Genomic DNA, 21,157 nt, shown 5'->3' on the forward strand with positions numbered 1-21,157 from the left:
TGAGTGCTGGCCCTAGAACTAATGAAATTGGGGAAATTTTGATGTGAATTGAACAACTTCTTATCTCCCTGTGATCAGCATTGTCCTCTTAAGTAGACTTCATTTTTCAAAAATGTTTTTCTAAAATATTACACATAGAAACATAAGAATAATAAACATTTACATAATATTTTAAGACTCACAAAGTACTCTACATCCATTATTTGCACTTTATCATCACAACAACCTTAGAAAGTACACTGTAGATATTACTTTTATCCCTTCCACATTCTGACTTTCCCCATCACAGTTTCTATATATTATAGGTTGGCATAAGAAATTAAATGGGAATTTTTGGAAGTATTATTTTCTCATGGATGAATGTAAACAGTTTAACCTCTTAATGTCCCTTGTGATTTCTTTTTCCTATTTACCTTTTTATGCTTCTCCAGGGTCTTGTATTTGAAAGTAAAATTTTCTATTCAGTTCAGGTCTTTTCGTCACAAATGCCTGAAAGTCCTTTTTCATTGTAATCCCATTTTTCCTCTGAAAGGTTATACTCAGTTTTGCTGAGTCTGTAATTTTTAGATGTAGTCCTAGTTCCTTTGCCCTCTAGAATATCATATTCCATGCCCTTTAGTCCTTTAATGTAGATGCTGTTAGATCTTGTTTTATCCTTATTGGAGCTCCACATTATTTTAATTCCTTTTTTCTAGCTTCTTGCAATATTTTCTCCTTGACCTGGGAGCTCTGGAATTTGGCTATATTCCTGGAGGTTGTCCTTCTGGGATCTCTTTCTGGAGGTGATCGGTGGGTTCCTTCAATTTCTATTTTAGCTTCTGCTTCTAAAATATCAGAGCAATTTTCCTGGACAATCTCTTGGAGGATGGTGTCTAAACTCTTATTTTGGTCATGGTTTTCAGGTAGTCCAATGATTTTCAAATTATCTCTCCTGGATTTATTTTCCAGGTCAGCTGTTTTTCCAAGGAGATATTTTACATTGCTCTCTATTTTTTCATTCATCTGGATTTGCTTTATTGTGTCTTGGTTTCTCATGAAGTCACTAGATACCATTTGTTCAATCCTAATTATTAGGCAATTATTTTCATCAGAGAGCTTTTTTATCTCCTTTTCTATTTGACTTTTCAAACTGTTGACTTTTTTCTCATGACTCTCCTGCATGTCTCTCATTTCTCTTTCCATTCTTTCCTCCATCTCTCTAAATCTTCCTTTTTCTCTCCTATTTTCTCTTCAAAGTTCTTTTTGAGGGCTTCCATAGCCTGAGACCAGTTCATATTTTTCTTGGAACCTTTGGATCTAGGGGCCCTGAGGTTGTTATCCTCTTCTGAGGATGCACCTTGATCGTCCTTGTCAATGAAGAAATGTTCTATTATTCTCAACTTTCTTTGCTTGCTCATCTTTTACTTGACTTTTACCTCCCCACTGGGGGGCCCTGCTTCTAGGTTACACTACTTTCCCCATCTTCAGAGGGTCCCAGGTGTTTTGGTTTGAGGGAGGGCAGGTTTTGTTCTTGCCTGGCCTGTTCTCTGGTCCAACGATAACCTCAAGCCAAATTGCTAGTTAACGATCCAGCAGAGTGCTCGGGTCATTCTTAGCTTTGAAGAGCCTGTGTCCCTCTCCCACCTTGGCCTCCCACAGACCAGAATTTCTTCCTGGTTCTCCACTGGGGTTGGACAGCTGAATTCCTCACTAGGTGCTGCTGAAACCCCTGCACTTTCCCCACCCCACCCCGACCAGCCATTCAGCCCTCTCACCTGACCACAAGCTCAGTTCCAGAAGATGCTGGTGCTGCAGCTGAGTCAGAGTCTCAGGGGTTAAGTTCCTTTGGTGTGGCATGCCGGGGGTCTCTGTTGGCATGATTGCAAGGTTGCACTTTACTAGTAGCCCAGCATGGCCCCTTTTAAACTGTCTATGGCTGGAAAATAATCTCAGCCTGTATTTTTGTAGGTTTTTCTCCTCCAAGGGTTCTTTCATTGCTGTTTTGGGGTAATTGTATCAGGAACTCTGTGCATTTAATGTCTATGCTCTACCATCTTGGCTCTTCCCCCCTAAATGGGAATTTGGGAGGAGTTTTGCAGAATCTTCATATATCAATATATGTATATGTATACACATGATATGTATAATATCAACACAAATTTTACCATAAGGTACTGTAAACAACCCACAAAAGAAGAAAAAGAAAATCAGACTTTTTCTCTGTTATGAAAGGAGAGCCAAAAAAAAAAATGTATATAGATTTTCCAGATTATGGGGGGGAGGGGCAAAAGAGGTGATACTTCGTGTGGAAGGGATAACTGCACAGGCATTATTCACATTTTAGAGATGAGGAAAATGAGGCTTAAAAAGATTTAAGAAATTGCCCAAGGTCACATAGCAAATTTCAGGGGAAAAAAATAAAATCCAGATCTCCCTACCCCAAGTTCACTGCTCTATTTTGGAGTCAACACAATTCAATGGGGAAAAAGCACTAGATTGGTATCAAAGTAACTGGGTTCTTCAAAGTCCTTTTTGAGCACTTTTATGGCCTGAGACCAATTCATATTTTTCTTGGAAGCTTTAGATATAGAAGCCCTAATGTTGACATCTTCCTCTGAGGGTGCCCCTTGGTCTTCCTTATTACTGAAGAAACTTTTTATGGTTCTCACCTTTCTCTGTTGGCTCATCTTGCCTTTCTTTTACTTGACTTTTAGCTCCTTAAAGTGGGGCACTGTTTCCAGGCTGCAGTATCCCAAGCTTAAGAAGTCCCAGGTGGTATGATTTAAGGAGGATCAGGTTCTTTACTCACCTGGCCTGTTCCCTGGTCCTTAGATTACCACAGACCAACTTGCTAATCAACCAGCTTTGTGTGTTGTGGTTGTTAGTTCCAACGAGCCTGTGCCCCTCCCCCATCTGGGCCACTGCTACTCAAGTCTACCTCCTGGTTCTCACCAGGGGTGTAAAATCCAACTTCTGCCTTAGCATCAGCATATACCCCTGTAGTCTCCCCCGTGCCCAAGACTCAGTCCACTCACCGGACTATGAGCTTAGTTTCAGACAACACTGGCACTTTAGCTGATTCATTGGCTCTGGGGGTCTGCTTCTCTGATGAAGCCTTCCTGGGACTGGATCTGTGTCAGGGTGACTGTGGGGTTGGGCTTGACTCCTGTATTAGCACAGCAGCTCCCTCCTTCTGACCTTCCAAGCCGTTCTTGGTTAGAAGATGATTTCAGAACATTCTTCTGTGAGTTTTGCTATTCCAGTCATTTTCTTATGGCGTTATTTGGATGTTTTTTGGAGTGATCATATCATTAGTTCAGGAGCTCACTTCCTTTCCTCCACTTCACAATAATTTGACTTCCAATCCCACATTGTGGGTATCCACCCCCACAGAGAGGTAGAGGAAAACATGGAAAGAGAACTGAGGGTGATGCAGGAAAGACATGAGAAAAAAGTCAACAGCTTGAAAAGTCAAATTGGCCAAATGGAAAAGGCGGTACAAAAGCTCTCTGATGAAAATAATTGCCTAAGAATTAGAACTGAACAATTGGAAGCCAGTGACTTGTTGAGAAATCAAGACACAATAAAGCAAATCCAAATGAATACAAAAATAGAGGGCAAGATAAAATATCTTCTGGGAAAAACTGCTGACCTGGAAAATAGGTCCAGGAGAGATAATTTGAAAATTATTGGTCTACCTGAAAACCATGATCAAGGAAAGAGCTTAGACACCACCTTCCAAGATATTCTCAGGGAAAATTGCCCTGAAATTCTAGAAGAAGAAGCTAAAATAGAAATTGAAAGAATCTACCAATCACCTCCAGAAAGACATCCCCAAAGGAAAACTCCTAGGAATATTATAGCCAAATTCCAGAGCTCTCAGGTCAAGGAGAAAATATTGCAAACTGTCAAAAAAAAAGAATTCAAGTACTGTGGAGCCCCAGTCATGATAGCACAAGATCTAGCAGCTTCTACATTAAAGGACCAGAGGGCATGGAATATGATATTCCAAAGGGCAAAGGAAATGGGATTACAACCAAGAATCACCTACCCAGTAAAACTCATCATTATCTTTCAGTGGAAAAAAATGGGACTTTAATGAAAAAGGAGACTTTCAGATATTTGTGATGAAAAGACCTGAACTGAATGGCAATTTGACTTTCAAATACAAGACCCTAGAGAACCATAAAAAATTGGAGCTGGGGGACATACCTGGGGTCGTGCAGTGGGTCACTGTCTTGTGTCTGAGGCCAGGTTTTGGCTGGGATGCCCCTGGATCCAGGGGTGATGCTTTGTCCACTGTGTCACTTAGCTAGGTGATAACATCTTTAGGATTAAATTGAGGGGTGAAGCAAATTCACTGGGGGAGGGCAGAGGTGAAATCCTACATGAAAGAAACAGGAAAAGGCTTATGGAGTGGGGGAAGAGATGGGAGAGGAGCAGGGCAGTAAGTGAATTTTACACTCATCAGAAAAGGCTCAAAGACCTTAAACTCATCAGATCTGCCTCAAGGAGGGACTAACAGACACACCCAACTTGGTGGAGTAATCTGTTTAATCTGGGCAGTAAATGAGCCTAACACTCATCAGAATTGGCTCAAAGACTTCAATCTCATTAGAATTGTCTCAAGGAGGGAATAATGTACATACTCAATTGGGTGGAATAATCTCTCTAACCCTGCAGGAAAATAGGAGGGGAAGGGGATAAAGAGAGAGGGGCTAAAGAAGGAAGGGCAGAGTGGGGGAGGGGACAGACAGAAGCAAATCCCTTTCAAAAAGTAATAGGATGAAAGAAGATGTATAATAGAATAAATATCATGGGGAAGGGAATAGGATGAAGGGAAACAGTTAACAATAGTAATCATGAAAAAGATAAAATGAGAAAAAATTTTACAAAAAAAATTTTATAACAACTCTTGGTGGAGGCTAAGAATTGAGAATCAAGGGAATGCCCATCAATTGAGGAATGATGGAAAAAGCTGTTCTATATGATTGTAGTGGAATGGTCTTGTGCTACAGGAAATGACAAAAAGGATGATCCCTGAAAAACCTGGAAAGACTAATGAACATTGATGTATAGTGAAGTGAACAGAGTTGGGAGGACATTGTGCGTAGTGACAGCCGTATTGTTTAATGAGCAATTGTGAATGACTTAACTACTCTCGGCAGTGCAATGATCCAAGAAAATCCCAAGGAACTAATGAGGAAGCTTACTATGCACCCCTATAGGAAGAACTGATAAAAAGAACACTTGTGGATTGTACATATATAACCTGGTTGTTATTTGTGGAGAGGGGAGGAAAGGGAGGAAGGGAGGGAGAAAAATTTGAAACTCTACATCTTATGAAAATGAATGTTGAAAACTACATTTACATGTAACTGGAAAATAAAAATAAATGTTTGTTGCTAAAAAAAAAAAAGTATCTGGGTTCAAATCCTGGATATGCTACCTACTATTGTATTACCATTGGCAAAACAGTTAATTTATCAAGTTCTGCTTTCTTGTCTACAGAAAGAGGGAATTGGACTAGATCACCTCTTAAATCTGTTTCCATTTCAGATCTGTAATCCCATTCTCCTTTGCCTTTCTAACTATGCTACTTACCTGAGAAGGTTGAGAAAAAGAATGCCATTCAATTTCTCTCCCTTCCCTATAGATATTGTAGAGAATATGGTGATAGATATTTCAAATGAAGTCCTAAATTCTGCAAGAGACACATAGATCAAAGATAAAATAGCCATCCTGGGGAATGAACTGGGTTACTCCCCATCATGTCCTCTGCATTTTAATGTATTTCTGCAGGTCAATCTTCACCACTACCCCCAATTTTGGAATACCCAAGTTCCTTATCTCAGCCTTTTTTACATCTATGTCTTCTCAGAGGACCAGATTGATAGCCACATTTTCCATTGTGTCATTTTATCATATTCACCTAAAAGTGATCTCTTACCTTCTCATAGTTTCCAAATACATACTATTCAGATGTTTCTTTGCCCCTATCACTTTCCACCTTATATCATAGTACATGCCGCAAACTCTTAAGAGATTACAAATTCCACAAAGCTAGACATAAACAGGCTGCAACACAAAAATAATTATTCGGGGTTAACAGTGTAAAAACTGTCATCAAACCATGTCAGATTTTTCAAAAAAGGACTGCTTATGCCAGGAGCAAGGATAGACATTCCAAATGTTCCATTGATATCTTGACCATGTTTATTGTCCAACACATTGAGTGGACTCCCTCAAGAAAACTTATGGAAAGGGCCAGTAAGTACCAACCCAGTTCCATTTAACATTGTCACATCTTTACAAAGGGATAGTTATTTCAGAGATATAACAAGAACAGAGTACATTTTCCCATATCACCAGAGGGGCATAGGGTTCCCCAAACTGCATATACTTTAGCTTAGTTCCTGTGCCACAATATTCATATCCAGTTGTACTATGATTGGAATATGAGTCCTTGTCTCAGTTTCTAATGGCCTGCCTGGTTCCAGAAAGTCACTCTACAAGGTAACTCCTTTTTCTTTGGGGTATCAATGCTATGCTTGCAATGAAACCTAGAATTAGGAATATTGGGATACCAGGGTACCTTCAAGATCCTTCACAACTCACAAAGTTGAAGAATTTAACCTAAAACCTAGGGAAAAAACAAACAAGTAATGCATAGTCAGGGACTGAAGCCCATATTTTTGCATCACATAGCCTCAGAGCAGAGAAAACCTTATGACCTCTCCCCTTACAGCATCAGCTCTCATTTGAAGTTATGGGCAAAGAATTCACACTACAAGGAACAGAGCTATCAAAAGGACTGAGGCAAGAGTAACGGCAGAATCTAACCAGTCCTATAAGAGCTTCTCTTACATGTCATCTCATCCCTTCTGATCATTACACAAGTGGCAGCCCACATAAGCCCCTTGAAAGAAAGGACTTCTTTTGCATTCCTTCCTTCGTTCATTAAGAGGAGAGGCTTAAATGCTACAGTGCTATTCTTTTACAAGGCACCTTAGAGAACTGATTAGCTGAAAAAATACACAGCATTTCATGGTTAATATATCATAACAAGTTAGAGCATCTTCTTTCCCTAGGGAGCTTTATAAATAGAGTATTCAGGGATGGTATATGTATAGTCCTTGCCTAGGTGGGCATATGAATTACTGCAATACCACTGATATCCTGCCCAGGGCCATGCTTCTTTGTGTATGACTCAACATTTCTAGTTTACATCACATTTCTGCATCCTCCTGTCTGAAGACTATATTCAAGGAATCAACAATAACAACAAAAATATTTCTTTCCTTATTGTTTCATTTAGAGATGAATACTTGTTCATTTAAAGGGGGAAATAGTAGAGAAGAGCCAAAATACCTTAAAAGAACTGTTGATCATTTCTACTCTGACTACAGAGGGGGAAAACATTCAATTGTCATCATTCCTCCAACTCCCACCAACTGATGCAAATCCAGAAAAACACTCCATCAACAAGCAAAAACCATTTTTTGAGCACCTGAAATGGGCCAGGACTTCTACTATGCACTGGAGGTATAACTACAGAAGTGTGATATTCTCTTGCTTTAAGTAACTTACATTTTAATTGAAATTTCAGAGTAAGCCTGGAAAGCAGTTGTATTAAGAGGAAAGCACATTGTACTTGGACATAGAATACCTAAGGTCAAGTTTTGCACCTGCTTCTGAGTAGTTATGGGAGCTTGGTTATGTCACCATTTTGAGTCTTAGCTAACATTTAAATAGTGCTTTAAGGTTTGTAAAGCCGTACAAGTATGAAGTAATTTGATCCTCATAACAACCTTGGGAGGTAGATTCTAGTACTGTCCCCATTTTATGGATGAGATATCTGAAGCAAATGGAGTTTAAGCAACTTGTTCAGTGTCATACATTTAGGTCACATTTGAACTCAGATCTTTCTAACTGCAGTTCCAAAGCCCTCTTCATCTATAAAATGGGAGTAAGACTTGTACATGCTAGGTTGGCCCATATCTCCTCAGTATTCATACACAACCCCCACCCCTGCCCCCCACCACCATTACCAATTCGTGCCTTTGAAGGTAATCTTTGATCATCACAGCTCAGTGCCCATGGTCAAGTTTCTTAACTTCTATGAACTCCAGTTTCTGAATCTATAAAATAAGGGTAATAATAGCTGTAGCACCTATAAGCCTGTTTTAAGGATTACCTGAAAATCTATATAAAGATTGGTACAGTTGAAATGTTCCCTGTCTTTGAAGTCAGACATATGGATTCAAATCCTAACTTTGCCACTTAGTACCTATGTGAACTTCAACTAACTTAGATTTTAGTTCTAAGAAGTTAAGGATAACTTTTATTCTATAAAATACTAAGGGGGAAGATAGGTGGCACAGTAGATAGAGCACTGGCCCTGGATTCAGGAGGACCTGAGTTAAATCTGGCCTCAGACACTTCACACTAACTACGTGACCCTGGGAAAGTCACTTAACCTCAACTGCCTCACCCAAAACAAACAAACAAACAAACAACAACAACAACAAAAATCAAATAAGGCCCTCCATTTATTTATTTAATTAATTATTCATTTACTTATTTATCTATTTATTCATTCATTCATTCATTCATTTATTTGTTTATCTATTTATTACTTATTTATTTGTTTGTTTGTTTGCTGGGCAATGAGGGTTAAGTGACTTGCCCAGTTCACACAGCTAGTGAGGGTCAAGTTTCTGAGACAGGATTTGTACTCAGGTCCTCCTGAATCCAGGGCCAGTGCTTTGCTTTATTCATTGCGCCACCTAACTGGTTTCTTCCAGCTCTCAAAATATGATATTAATGAGTTTTATGACCCTGAACATATTTTAATGTTAGTTATTGCCAGTAAATATTGACATGGGAGTTATTTATATGGAGATGGTAGTTGAAATGATGATATATAGAGATATAGAGAAAAAAAAGAAGGGAAGAAAGCCCAGAACAGGGCTATTAGAGTAAACCCTGCATAGATAGAGGTTGTGGAGGCAGTAGCATTTTGGAAGACTAGGAAATCCTAGAAGATGGCACTTGGAATGAGTTTTGAAAAAAAAGTGGGGGATTTTTTAAGAGGTAGAAGTAAGAAGGGAGTGCATTCTATCCAAAAGGGACAAGTCTGTGTAAAGTAACATAGATGGGAATGAATTGAATACCAGATATGAAGAGGAGCAAGCAGGTCAGTAACCTTTCCTCTGTTTCACTGCCCATCCTCCTTCAGTTACATTACCTTTCTCCTTATGCATCAGTGAACATTCCCAATAACATAGGCATGGACATCTCTCATTTTATGAAGTCTCTTAACCTATTCTCCTCTTCCTCCATTTCCAAATAAACACCCCCTTTATCTTGTCCCTTTTGGTGCTTATCTAGTTTCATGTGTTCTTGAGCATGTAATTAGAATTTATCTACTGGATTTCCTAAACTTTTCATGGTAACCTCTCTGTGTACCCAGGAGTCCTCCATCCAACCCCAACAACTATCTCACAGAGTGTTTGGACAGATAAAATGGAGAATTCATGTAAATCTCAGTAGTATTTAAGCAAAATACAAATATACGTTTTTATTATTACTGATCCACTAAAAATGCACTCTGTTATTTAATTAAGATTGGAAGGTTATCCTAAGTGACTGAAGGCAATGACAATGGAGCTTAAATTATGGAAGAGTCTCTAAAATAGAAAGCATTCAAGTACAGACCTAGGGAAATAATGTATTCTGTCATCAGAGGACTAGGTTCACCATGTAGGGAAAGGTTTGGTCCCCTTATGATGACTAGTTTTGTTTGTTTATTTGGTTGGGCGGGTGGGTTGGGGTTTTGTTGTTGTTGTGGTGGTGGTGGTGGTGGTGGTTGTTTGGCCAAAGCAACTCATGAAGACAGTATATATATTGAGGCAGAGAGTAGTCAAGTTCTCCATTATTGGAAGATGTACCCACATTCAAGATAGCCATATGGGATGGTAGACACTGGAATTGGGAGAGATCTGAGTTCAGATCCTAGTACTTAAAAGCTATGCCACTCTGCACAAATCAGCCTCAGTTTCTTTATCTGTAAAATGGGGATAACATATCATCTACCTTTTAGGATGTTTGTAATACAAAAACAAGATAATATATAGGGAATCTTTTGTAAACCTTAAAGATAAACATAAATAATATCTATAAGTATAATATATAATATATAGATACAATATATAGATATATAATATAAATATAGATATATAAAATCTATAACACATCCTTGAAGTATCATTGTCATTGTCATCAATATTTTATGTTTTGGGAGAACTAGTCATGGTAATGGAACTTAGTAAGACACAAAAAAAGAACATAGCTTGAAGGGAACAAAGCACAGGCATCAGGATTCCAGGGGAAAAATAAATGTTTTATAACACCAAGTTAGGGGAAAGTGAATAAACATTTATTAAGTACCTGCTATGTGCCAGGCAATGTGCTAAGTGCCTTATAAGTATTATCTCATTTGATTCTCACAACCACCTTTGGAAGTAGGTGCTATTATTATCCCTATTTTATAATTGCGAAAACTGAGGCAGAAGAGGGTAAGTGACTTGCTTAGGGTCACACAACTAGTAAGTGTTTGAGGTCAGGTTTGAACTCAGGTCTTTCTGACTCCAGGCTTAGTACTTTATCCATAGTGCAACCTAGCTTTCACTAAATATTACTTTTAGCCAATATTCCCAAGGAAGAAAATCTTAAAATTTCAAAATCATAGGCTATTATAGCTGAGAACAACCTTAATTTTTTCATATTACCTCCTATCTAACCAATACCTTTTAGTAGTATTTAAGGCACAATAAAAATGTAAGTTTCTATTATTATTGAGCCACTAAAGACTCACTCTGTTATTTTATTCAGATTTGAAGGTTATCCTAAGTGACTGAAGGCAATGAGAGTGGAGCATAGGTTCTAGAAGAGCCTCTAAAATTAGAAAGGATTCAAGTTGAGACCTACGGAAAGAATGTATTCTGTCATCAGGAGACCAAAATTTCTTCTACAAATAATGTCCCTGAAAGGATGATCCTATCTCTGCTTGGACATGTCTAGTGGATAAGAGTTTGCCACTTTTCTCAAGGCAACCCATTTCGTTGCTGGACATTGCTATCCACAAACTTTTAAAAATGGATTTTTAATTGACACCTTTTGTTTTACAAAATCTACATTGCTCATCTATCATCCCCATCTCCTCTTTCAGAAAACCATTCCTTACAAATAAAGAATTTTTTAAGAGGGAGAAAAGAAAAAGAACAGCAAAAAATAATCAATGCAACAAAAGATATTGGTTCTTAGCTCTTATGGGAACGGGATGGGAATGTCTTCTTATATCTTTTCTTAGGGGAAAAACTTGTTACTTATAATTTTGCAACATTCACTTTTGATTGGCGTGTGCTCATTGTCTTTTTCATTTTTATTATCACTGCATATTGCTGGCTCTGCTTAGCTCACTTTTCATCATTTCATGCACAGCATTTCAGGATTCTTTTTTGTTTCTCATAGCACAGTACTATTCCATTACATTTATGTAATACAATCATGACTTTCTGATTGTATAGCACTTTGTTTCCAGTTCTTTTCTATCACAAAAAAAACCAGTGTTGCTGTAAATATTTTGGTCTGTACAGAGCTTTTCTTTTTGGCAATAAGCTCCCTGGGACAAAAGAAAGTATTGAAATCTATGGGTTAAATATAATAGACATCTACCTATTTTATTAGCAAAATTGCAAATCATTTTCCAAAATGATTAATCTAGTTTACAGATCCACCAACAATGCATTAGTGTGCCTGCCTTTCTACAAATCCTCCAACACCAATTATTCCTTTTCTCATCTTTCCCAATTTGATGAGTATGCTATCCATACTTTTTAACTTGAAATCTCACTTTCTGTAGCTTTTCCTTAATAGTCTTAATTCTGCCTTCTGGAAAAGTATGAAATCCTCATCTGTCTAACAAATAATAAGTAAAAGATAGGTGATTTTTAAATGAAGGAGATTCCCAATTTTGGAATTACCAACACAGATTATAACCTATGACTTAGTATATAAATCCTGAGGAATTTATTAAAGCACAAAGATGTTAAGTGACTTGTCCAACTTTGCAGTTAGGTTGGAAATGTAAGAGGTAGAATTTGAGTTGAGGTTTTCTGGGCCTCAAATCTATCACTCTATGCACTATGAAACACCAGCTTTTCTTGTACATCATATAGAATAAATACATCAATTTCCAGCAATTGTTCTCAAGTGACATAGGTTTTTGTTGTGGTTATATGCCTTTGGATATGCTCTAAGTTATTAGTATCCCTATAAAATGGGATACTCACTGAACATGCACTATTCCAAATGAGATCTAACCAGCACAAAGTCCAATAAGACTGTGTTCTTGATCCTGTATGCAATTATTTCACTCTAATTGTATTCTTGCAATATTATATTCATAATAATTGCAGTATTATATTCACAATCATTCATCTTAATTGTAGTACTATAATTATTTGTATAATCTCTCCCTCTAGACAATAAGCCTTTTGAAGGCAAGGCTCATGCTTTATTCTTTTTTTGTATTCTTTATAATACTAGATGTATGTCTTACACAAGGCAAAAACTAAATACTTTTTTTTTAGTTTAATGAGTGAATCAGAATATTAGATTGGAAGATTAGATTAATCTTTCTTACCAATGCCATCATTTATATTCTTATATTTTTTACCATTTCCTCAAATCTTATCAAATATGCTATCCCTAATCATTCTCTTTCTCTGCCTTTGTGTCTATCTCTCTGTCTCTTTCTCTCCCATTCAGGCTCTCCCTTGCCAACTAGCTCCTTTACCATTATTGCTTAGAAGCATAACTAGGTCTCACATATATACATATGTGTACCTATATATGTACCTATATAAGTACTTGTATATAGTTGCATCTCTCTTCCTCTCTTTCTTCCTCTTTCCCTCCCTCTGCATTTCTCCCTTTCCCCATATTTCTAGTGTTTATTTCTCCATTTCCTTCACCAATCATTCTCCCATTTCCTAAATTTAGATATACCCACAAGGCACTGTTGTAAATCCATTTCTCTTCTCTCCATATACTATATCATTTATGTATTCAGTCAAATTTCCCCTGGAGATCACTCTCCAAGACATTCAGCCTTACTCTTTCTCCTGAAATCAAGTTCCATGGTACCAACTGTCTGATGGGCATCTCAACATTTATGCCCATATATCTAAAACTGAAATCATCCCCTCTATCTAAATCTATTCTTCTTTCAAACTACACTATATCCTTTGACCTTTTTTCCCCTTAGGCACTTAAGCTTAAAATTTAAAAAGCAAGAAGTAAATTTTCACATCCCTACTAAAAAGTCTATTCCCACAGAATGCTTCAAATCCATATTCTTATCTCTAATCATCTTCTTATCTCAAATTATTCTAGTTCAGGCCCTCATCATTACCTACCTAGATTATTGGAATAACCTCCTAGCTATTCCCTCATCAAAACCACTAGGACATATAACCTCCTGACAGTTCTCTGCCTCATCTCATCCTCCTCCAGTTCATCTTCAAAACAGCTAGAAAAATATTATTTTTTTATATTCCACAATTTCATCATACTACCATTTCTTTCCTATTGTGACCACTGTTTCCTCCTGGGACTTCCCCTTTTTTCCCACACTAAAATTTAAATATCTTTGTCTATCACATATGATCTTCTATGATTTATTTCTGACCTACCTTCTCAGACCTATTTCAAAATATACCTTTCAGTACCTCCATATATTAATACAGCAAGTCTCACATTCCTGGGATGAACTCTTTCCTCATCTCCTCTTGTGGAAAATCCTTATCTTCCTTCAAAACCATTTTCTCTAAGGTCTTTCCTGATTCCTCATCAACTGAAATTTATCTTTCCTTTGCTCTTATCAAATTCTACCTCAAATCACATTTAGTTTTGTTCATGTCTTATTAACCTATAAGCTTCTTGATGGCAGAAGCTATTTCAATTTTTGTCTTTTTACACCCAAAGTCTTGTACATAGTAGGCGTTTTTGTGTGTGTGTGAGGCAATTGGGGTTAAGTGACTTGCCCAGGGTCACAGAGCTAGCAACTGTTAAGTGTCTAAGACTGTATTTGAACTCAGGTCCTCCTGAATCCAGGGCCGGTGCTCTATCCACTGCGCCACCTAGCTGCCCCATAAGTTTTTGAAATAGAATTGAAATGTGTGATTTGAACATCATTATATGTCATCCAATTGCAAAATATTGTGCACATCCATCTGGAGTTCAGTATTTTTTGCCAATTAACTCATATTGGTTATGGAAACAATGAAATCACTGAAATGGGTAGCATTCTAAATTCATCTTAGAGATAAACTTTGGGAGGAACTTAGAATCTGAGGGAGAAAATTCAACTCAAATTCATAAATGTTTGATGTTTGATAAAGGAGGATAAAAGGTCTATATTCATACAATTACACAAGTTGATGAATATATAGCAAATCCTTTGTTATAGAGGCAGATAACTACATGGCTGTGATCTTGTTTGGGTCCATTGTTTCCTCCCAGTTACCAGGGGATAGTGGTACAGGACTTTGATTAAGGATGATGCCATATGATGATAGCCATTTCTAGTTCAGTTTTCTATTGAATTTCAAAAAGCAAGTGGATAATTGTGAATGACATGAACTTATGGGACGGCTATAATTCTTAACTGCTTTGGTATTGAATATACTTTTGTTTCTTAAAAAAGAAAAAGAAGGGGCAGCTAGGTGGTGCAGTGGATAGAGCACCGGCCCTGGAGTCAGGAGTACCTGGGTTCAAATCCGGCCTCAGACACTTAACACTTACTAGCTGTGTGACCCTGGGCAAGTCATTTAACCCCAATTGCCTCACTAAAAAAAAAAAAAAAGAAAGAAAGAAAAAGAAAAAATAAGAGTATTTGGCAACATGCCACAATTTAAAATACCATGGTTTTAATTACTCTATACATATTTGTAGTTATTCACTTTACATTATACATATATAAAATTACATTATTATATTATACATACACACACATATTTCTTTCCTCCATAAGAACATATGCTCCTTGTGAGCAGGGGACTGTTTCATTCTTTGTACTTGTATTCTCAGTACCTAGTACAGTGTTTGGCACATAGTAGGTGTTTAATTAATACATCTTGAATTATTTATTAATATAATAATGTCCAACTGCCTCCTAACCTAAGAGTTACCATAAATGGAACTTCTTTCCTCTCCTTTGGAATTAATAGTCCTGTGATCACTTCAGTGTATAATGTAAGCAGGATCCTTAGACAATGGAGGCAGCCACCTACCAACCTGGTAAAAGCTCAGGGCTGTTCCCAAAGTCATATTGCTCTCTTTCCACAGATGCTAGCACACCCATTGGTTGATGCCTGATGTTAGAACTTCAGACCTTTGTCCCTTCAACTTAGGACTTAGGGGAAAAAAGTAATTAAATGCCTACTTTATACCAGGTATTGTGTTTAATGGAGAAAACACCTTTTTGGGGAGGAGGGGGGCAGGGGGCAATTAAGTGACTTGCCCAGAGTCACACAGCTAGTGTCAAGTGGATGAGGCTGGATTCAAACTCAGGTCCTCCTTAATCCAGGGTCTGTGCTTTATCTATTGCACCATCTAGATGCTCTACTGAAAATACAATTTCATATATATATATATATACACATATTTCCCAGACTTTAAAGAGCTTGAAGTCTAATGATGGAGAGGATACAATATGTAGACAAATAATTATTATATAAGATAAAATGTGATAATAATAAAGGTGAAATCCAAATGGGCCCTCAAATATCTGAAGAAGTAACTTTCAGCCAGGTGGGATGGGTAAAGGGAGAAAGAGGCAAGGTTTCATGAAGTTGCCATCTCATCTGGGCAATAAGGGAAGAGAAAAATGTCAAAAGGCAGAAATGAGACTATTTTCAAGTATCCTTATCAGACTGTGCAAATGCCAAAGATGGGGGAGATGAGAATGATATCAGAGAGTAGCCAATTCTCTTCTCTCACTGGAAATAAAGTGTGTTAAATGGAGTTGTGTGAAATAAAGCTGGATGAGTAGGTAGGAAACTATTATAAAGGACCTTAAATGTTAAGCTAACTAGTATGTATTTTAAAACAAACAGGAAGCCAGGAAAGACTTTCAATTAAGGAAGTATCATGATTAGATCTCTACATTAGAAAGAATATTTTTGCAATTGAATGAAAGCTACATTCAAGAATTGACTAGCTAATGGTCTAACTTGTAATAAATTAAATTAGCTGAATCAAAGCCTTAGGTTGAAGAGATGAAAGTCTAAAGTTCTACCCTCAGGCCTCAGCCCTTGGGTACAGTGGTCTTAAGAAGTGCTTTCTGATACAGATCTGATCTTCTATCACATAGGTAGTTGCCTACATTGCTTATACCACCAAGTGACTAAACCACAGGACTAGTAGTTACAAAGAGGAGGATAGAAGTTCCCAACATGATATTCTATATATTTAGAGGAAGTCTGACAGCAATAAATCAATTGATAAACCAACAAATATTTATTAACTTGACAGACCCCATAGAATGCAATTAGGAAACTATTGAGGGGAAGCTAGATGGCGCAGTGGATAGAGCACCAGCCCTGGAGTCAGGAGTACCTGAGTTCAAATCCGGCCTCAGACACTTAACACTTACTAGCTGTGTGACCCTGGGCAAGTCACTTAACCCCAGTTGCCTCACTAAAAAAAAAAAAAAAGGAGACTATTGAAATGGTCCAAAGGAAATTAGGGAGGTCCTGAACTAGGTAGGTGGTAATAAGAGTAGTCTATATCCAAGCAGACATAGAGCACTTCATGCTGTTAATCATATGTTTGACAAATGTTTATTGAGTACATATTAGATGCCCTGGCTTTGAATCCTTCTATGTCATTTTCTTCCTATGTAACTCTGGCAAATCATTTAGTTTCTAATGGGCCTCAGTTTCTTCATCTGTAAAATGAGGGAGTGGATTTCCTCTTAGGTCCCTTCCAGCTCCAAATCTCTCACCCTAAGATCATGGGTATTTTTTTTTCTATACAATTAATATTTATCAAGTATATCCTATGTCCCAGGCAAAGGCAAAAGCAAATTAATCCTTCCCTCAAGGAGCTTAGATTCACTGTTGAGTGCTCCAAGAGTCTTCAAGCTGATAGACTCATTATTACTCATTATGAATGAAGAGTCTGAGAACTGGGACCAGTAGAAGAGAAGGGAAAATGACTATGAGTGGTTTCTGTGCCTGAAAGTTTGAGGAGAAAAGGTACAGAACAGAGAAGATGGAGCCACAGAAAACCTGTTTTGTTGTCTTCATAACTTGTCAAAAGATCAGTCCAGTGTGCAAAAGTCACTCTTCTCTTTTGGTTTTGCATTTCTGGGATAAGATCACATATGAACTTGAAAATTTTACATCAGGAGATTCCCTCATAGCACCTTGTTCCACAGCTGCTGCTGCTGCTGCTGCTTCTGTCAGAAGATATTATGCATTATACTGTCTCTAGACCAGGTACTAATAGAGCTCTCCTCAGCAACCCACAATTGATTAATGAGATGAGAAGATAAATATTCCCACCTGCTGCAGCAGCCATGAGAACTGAATTAATGGAGAGAGGGAGAGAGAGACAGAAAGAGAGAGAGAGACAGAGAGAGGGAGGAGGAGGAGGAGGAGGAAGAGGAGGAGGAGGAAAGGAGGGAGAGATGAAGAGAAGGAAAGAGAATCATGTGATCTCCACATATTTATACAGAGTTGGTTAGATACTTACCTAACCGTAAAACTCTAATGAGCTGGTGGGGGCCAGGCAGTTTGATGGAAAACTTTGTCCTCGTTATTCCATTGTGTATAACTTAAACAAAGTATATTAGTCACAAAAATAAAAATACAGAGGAGAATGATGAGAAATGTCCAGTGAAGCATAGTATATGGTTATGTTATTATTCTTTAATTATAGATATCTTGCCCAAGTTCACAAAAGTAAATCTAAGATTCAAACTCAATTTTTCTGTCTTAAAATTCAATACTCATTTTTTATGCATTTTCCTAATTCTAAATTCTAGTAATAATGCCATAGATTTTAGGGGATTGGAGGAATTTTTGATTTTGTATGAAGTTTAGCAAAGTCACATTGGTCTTGAACTTTGGGTTACGCAACACACACACACACACACACACACACACACACACACACACACACACACACACACCAGTGATTGAAGACCTAAAGTCTACTCAAGCAACTTTTTTTTGGAAAACTAGCCAGTTTTAGGTATAAACATCACCTTTCTATTTTGTTTCTTTTTTTTTTTTAAGATTGAAACTATGATTTCAATGGTATAGGGAAATCACAGTGAAAGGAGCCCCTCTACTGAGGTAGATCTGAATCTGCTCTGAAATTTATGATATTCTATAGAAGCTCTCAAGGCTTGGGTCACTAAGAGGTTAAAAACCTTTCCTGAGTCATACAGCCAATATATGTCTGTACTAAGATTTGTCCCTAGGTCTCCCTGACTCAGGCTCAATCATGCCATGCTTCCTCTCACATTCATGTATAACAACTTGAGGCTAATTTTTAATGTTTTGTTAAAATTGCAGAAGATTTAGAATAAGGCCAATTATTATAGAAGAGAAAGAGAAAGCTTCTCAGGTTTCATTTCTTTAGCTAAAGGGAATCCATAATTTATTAAGAATTCATAATAAAAAGAAACATCCTTCCCATCTATATATGTTGTATCTAGTATTCTCTCGCCCATAAGGTAAAAGAAGCTTTAGCAGTAGTTAGCTATTCTGAGAAACAGAGACGAGGAGGGAGAAGGGGAGGGGAGGGGAGGAGGGGGAGGAAAAATGGGAGGGAGAGGGAGAGGGAAAGAGAGAGGGAGAGGAAGTGGGGAGGGAGGGGAGAGGGAGAGGGAGAGAAAAAGACAAAGTACAATGGAAAGAGATTTGATTCTAGAGTCAGAGGTCTAAAGTTCAAATCCTCCTGTTGTCACATGCTACCAAGTCTTTTAAACTCCCTGTGCCATAGATTCTTCATCTATAAAATGAAGGGGTTGGATTAAATGGATTCTAAGATCTTTTCCAGCTTCAGTTCTATGATCCTATATGTGACATATGCATTACTGTATATTCCTTAAGAATATACAACTGGGGGCAGCTAGGTGGCTCAGTGGATAGAGCACCAGCCCTGGAGTCAGGAGTACCTGAGTTCAAATCTGGCCTCAGACACTTAACACTTACTAGCTGTGTGACCCTGGGCAAGTCACTTAACCCCAATTGCCTCACTAAAAAAAAAAAAAAAAAAAAAGAATATACAACTGTATAAAACCATCAGCACCTTTAGGTGAGACTATATACATATACATGTGTCTGTATGTATATATGTATGTGTATATCTATGTATATATTTATACACATACATATGCATGTATATGTGGATGTGGATAAATGTGGATGTGTGTATGTGTTTGTATATGTATATATTAAAATTTTATGTAATGTAAATATAAATTTCTTTATATATAAATATATAAATGCATATTATGTATTGTGTATATATATATGTATATAAATGGATGCCTTCTCACTTCCATATCTTGCAGTACTCTTAAGACCAATAGATAATGAAATTTGGACTATAAATTTGTGGTATGTTTTAAAACATGATGGTCTTGGTTCAAGACAAGAGAGACCAAGTAGAATTGCATTTCTCACACTGATATGCCCACAGGCCAATCTGAGTCTCAGTTTCCTCATCTGTAAACTAAAAATAATATCTCTGATCCCTGCCTTGCAAAGTTGTTGTAAAGATTGAATGAAATAATAAAAATAAAGTACTTTGAAATGTGCTATATATTAATTATAGTCATTTTGAAAGCTGTCTCTATAAGCAAGGCCTTTGTCTATCAAAGAGGTAGGTAGGTGCTGCAATGGGTAGAGCACCCGGCCTGGAGTCAGGAAGATCTGAGTCTGGAGATGACCTCAAATACTTACTAGCTCTGTGACCGTAAGCAAGTCACTTAACCTCTAATTGCCTCAGGTTCCTCTTCTGTAAAATGGGGGTGGGGGTGGTAATGGTAGCACCTACTTCACAGGATTCTTTTGAGTACCAAATAAGATAATATTTGCAAAGGGCTTAACCCAGTGCCAGGCACATGGTAAGTACTACAAAAATGTTAGTTTTAAACATTGTTGTCATTATAATTATCAGGTAATTATAAGTACTTTTAAACTCCCTTCTTGTTGTTGAATCACTTTGCAGTTGTTTCTGACTCTTTGTGACCCCTTTTGGGTTTCCTGGCAAAGATACTGGAGTGGTTTGCCATTCCTTCTCCAGCTTGTTTTATAGATGAGGAAACTAAGGCAAGCAGGGTTGAGTGACTTGTCCATTGTCACACAGCTAGTAAGTATCTCAGGCCAGATTTGCTCATGAAAATGAGTCTTGGGCAGCTAGGTGGCACAGTGGATAAAGCACCAGCCCTGGATTAAGGAGTACCTGAGTTCAAATCCGGCCTCAGACACTTGACACTTATTAGCTGTGTGACCCTGGACAAGTCACTTAACACCCATTGCCCCACAAAAAGAAAAAAAAGAAAAGAAAATGAGTCTTCCTGATTCTAGGTCCAGTGCTCTATCCACTGTGCTACCTGGCTTCCCTTAAAGTCCCTGGAAAGACACAAAATATGCTGGCCTGTAGACTCCCTCCCCTACCACCTCTGTCCCACAACTTTAAACTTATGAGTAATTTTGGATTTTTAATCTCCTTGGTCTTTGATAGTGCATCAGTCACTAAATTCTGTCAGTCTTTCATAAAAGCCATTGGACCCATCCTTCCATTCCCATTGCTACAGCCCTAGGTTATACTCTCATAATGGCTAAATTGCTGCAGTGGATCCCTAAATGGTCTCCCTATATGTAGGCTCCTACCACAACACATGCCTCCTCCATTTAATGTCAGATTCATTTACCCCCAAACATGATGTTGATCATGCCACAGCCCTGTCTGATGATCTCTGATATTTCTCCACTCTCTATAGACAGATGTTCAAACTTCTCATCCTGCATTAAAGGCTCTCTAAAACCTGGTCCCAATATAATTTATATACAATCTGTTTCTTAATATG

This window comes from Dromiciops gliroides, chromosome 1, assembly GCF_019393635.1.
Source record: "Dromiciops gliroides isolate mDroGli1 chromosome 1, mDroGli1.pri, whole genome shotgun sequence".
NCBI classification, from domain to species: Eukaryota; Metazoa; Chordata; class Mammalia; order Microbiotheria; family Microbiotheriidae; genus Dromiciops; species Dromiciops gliroides.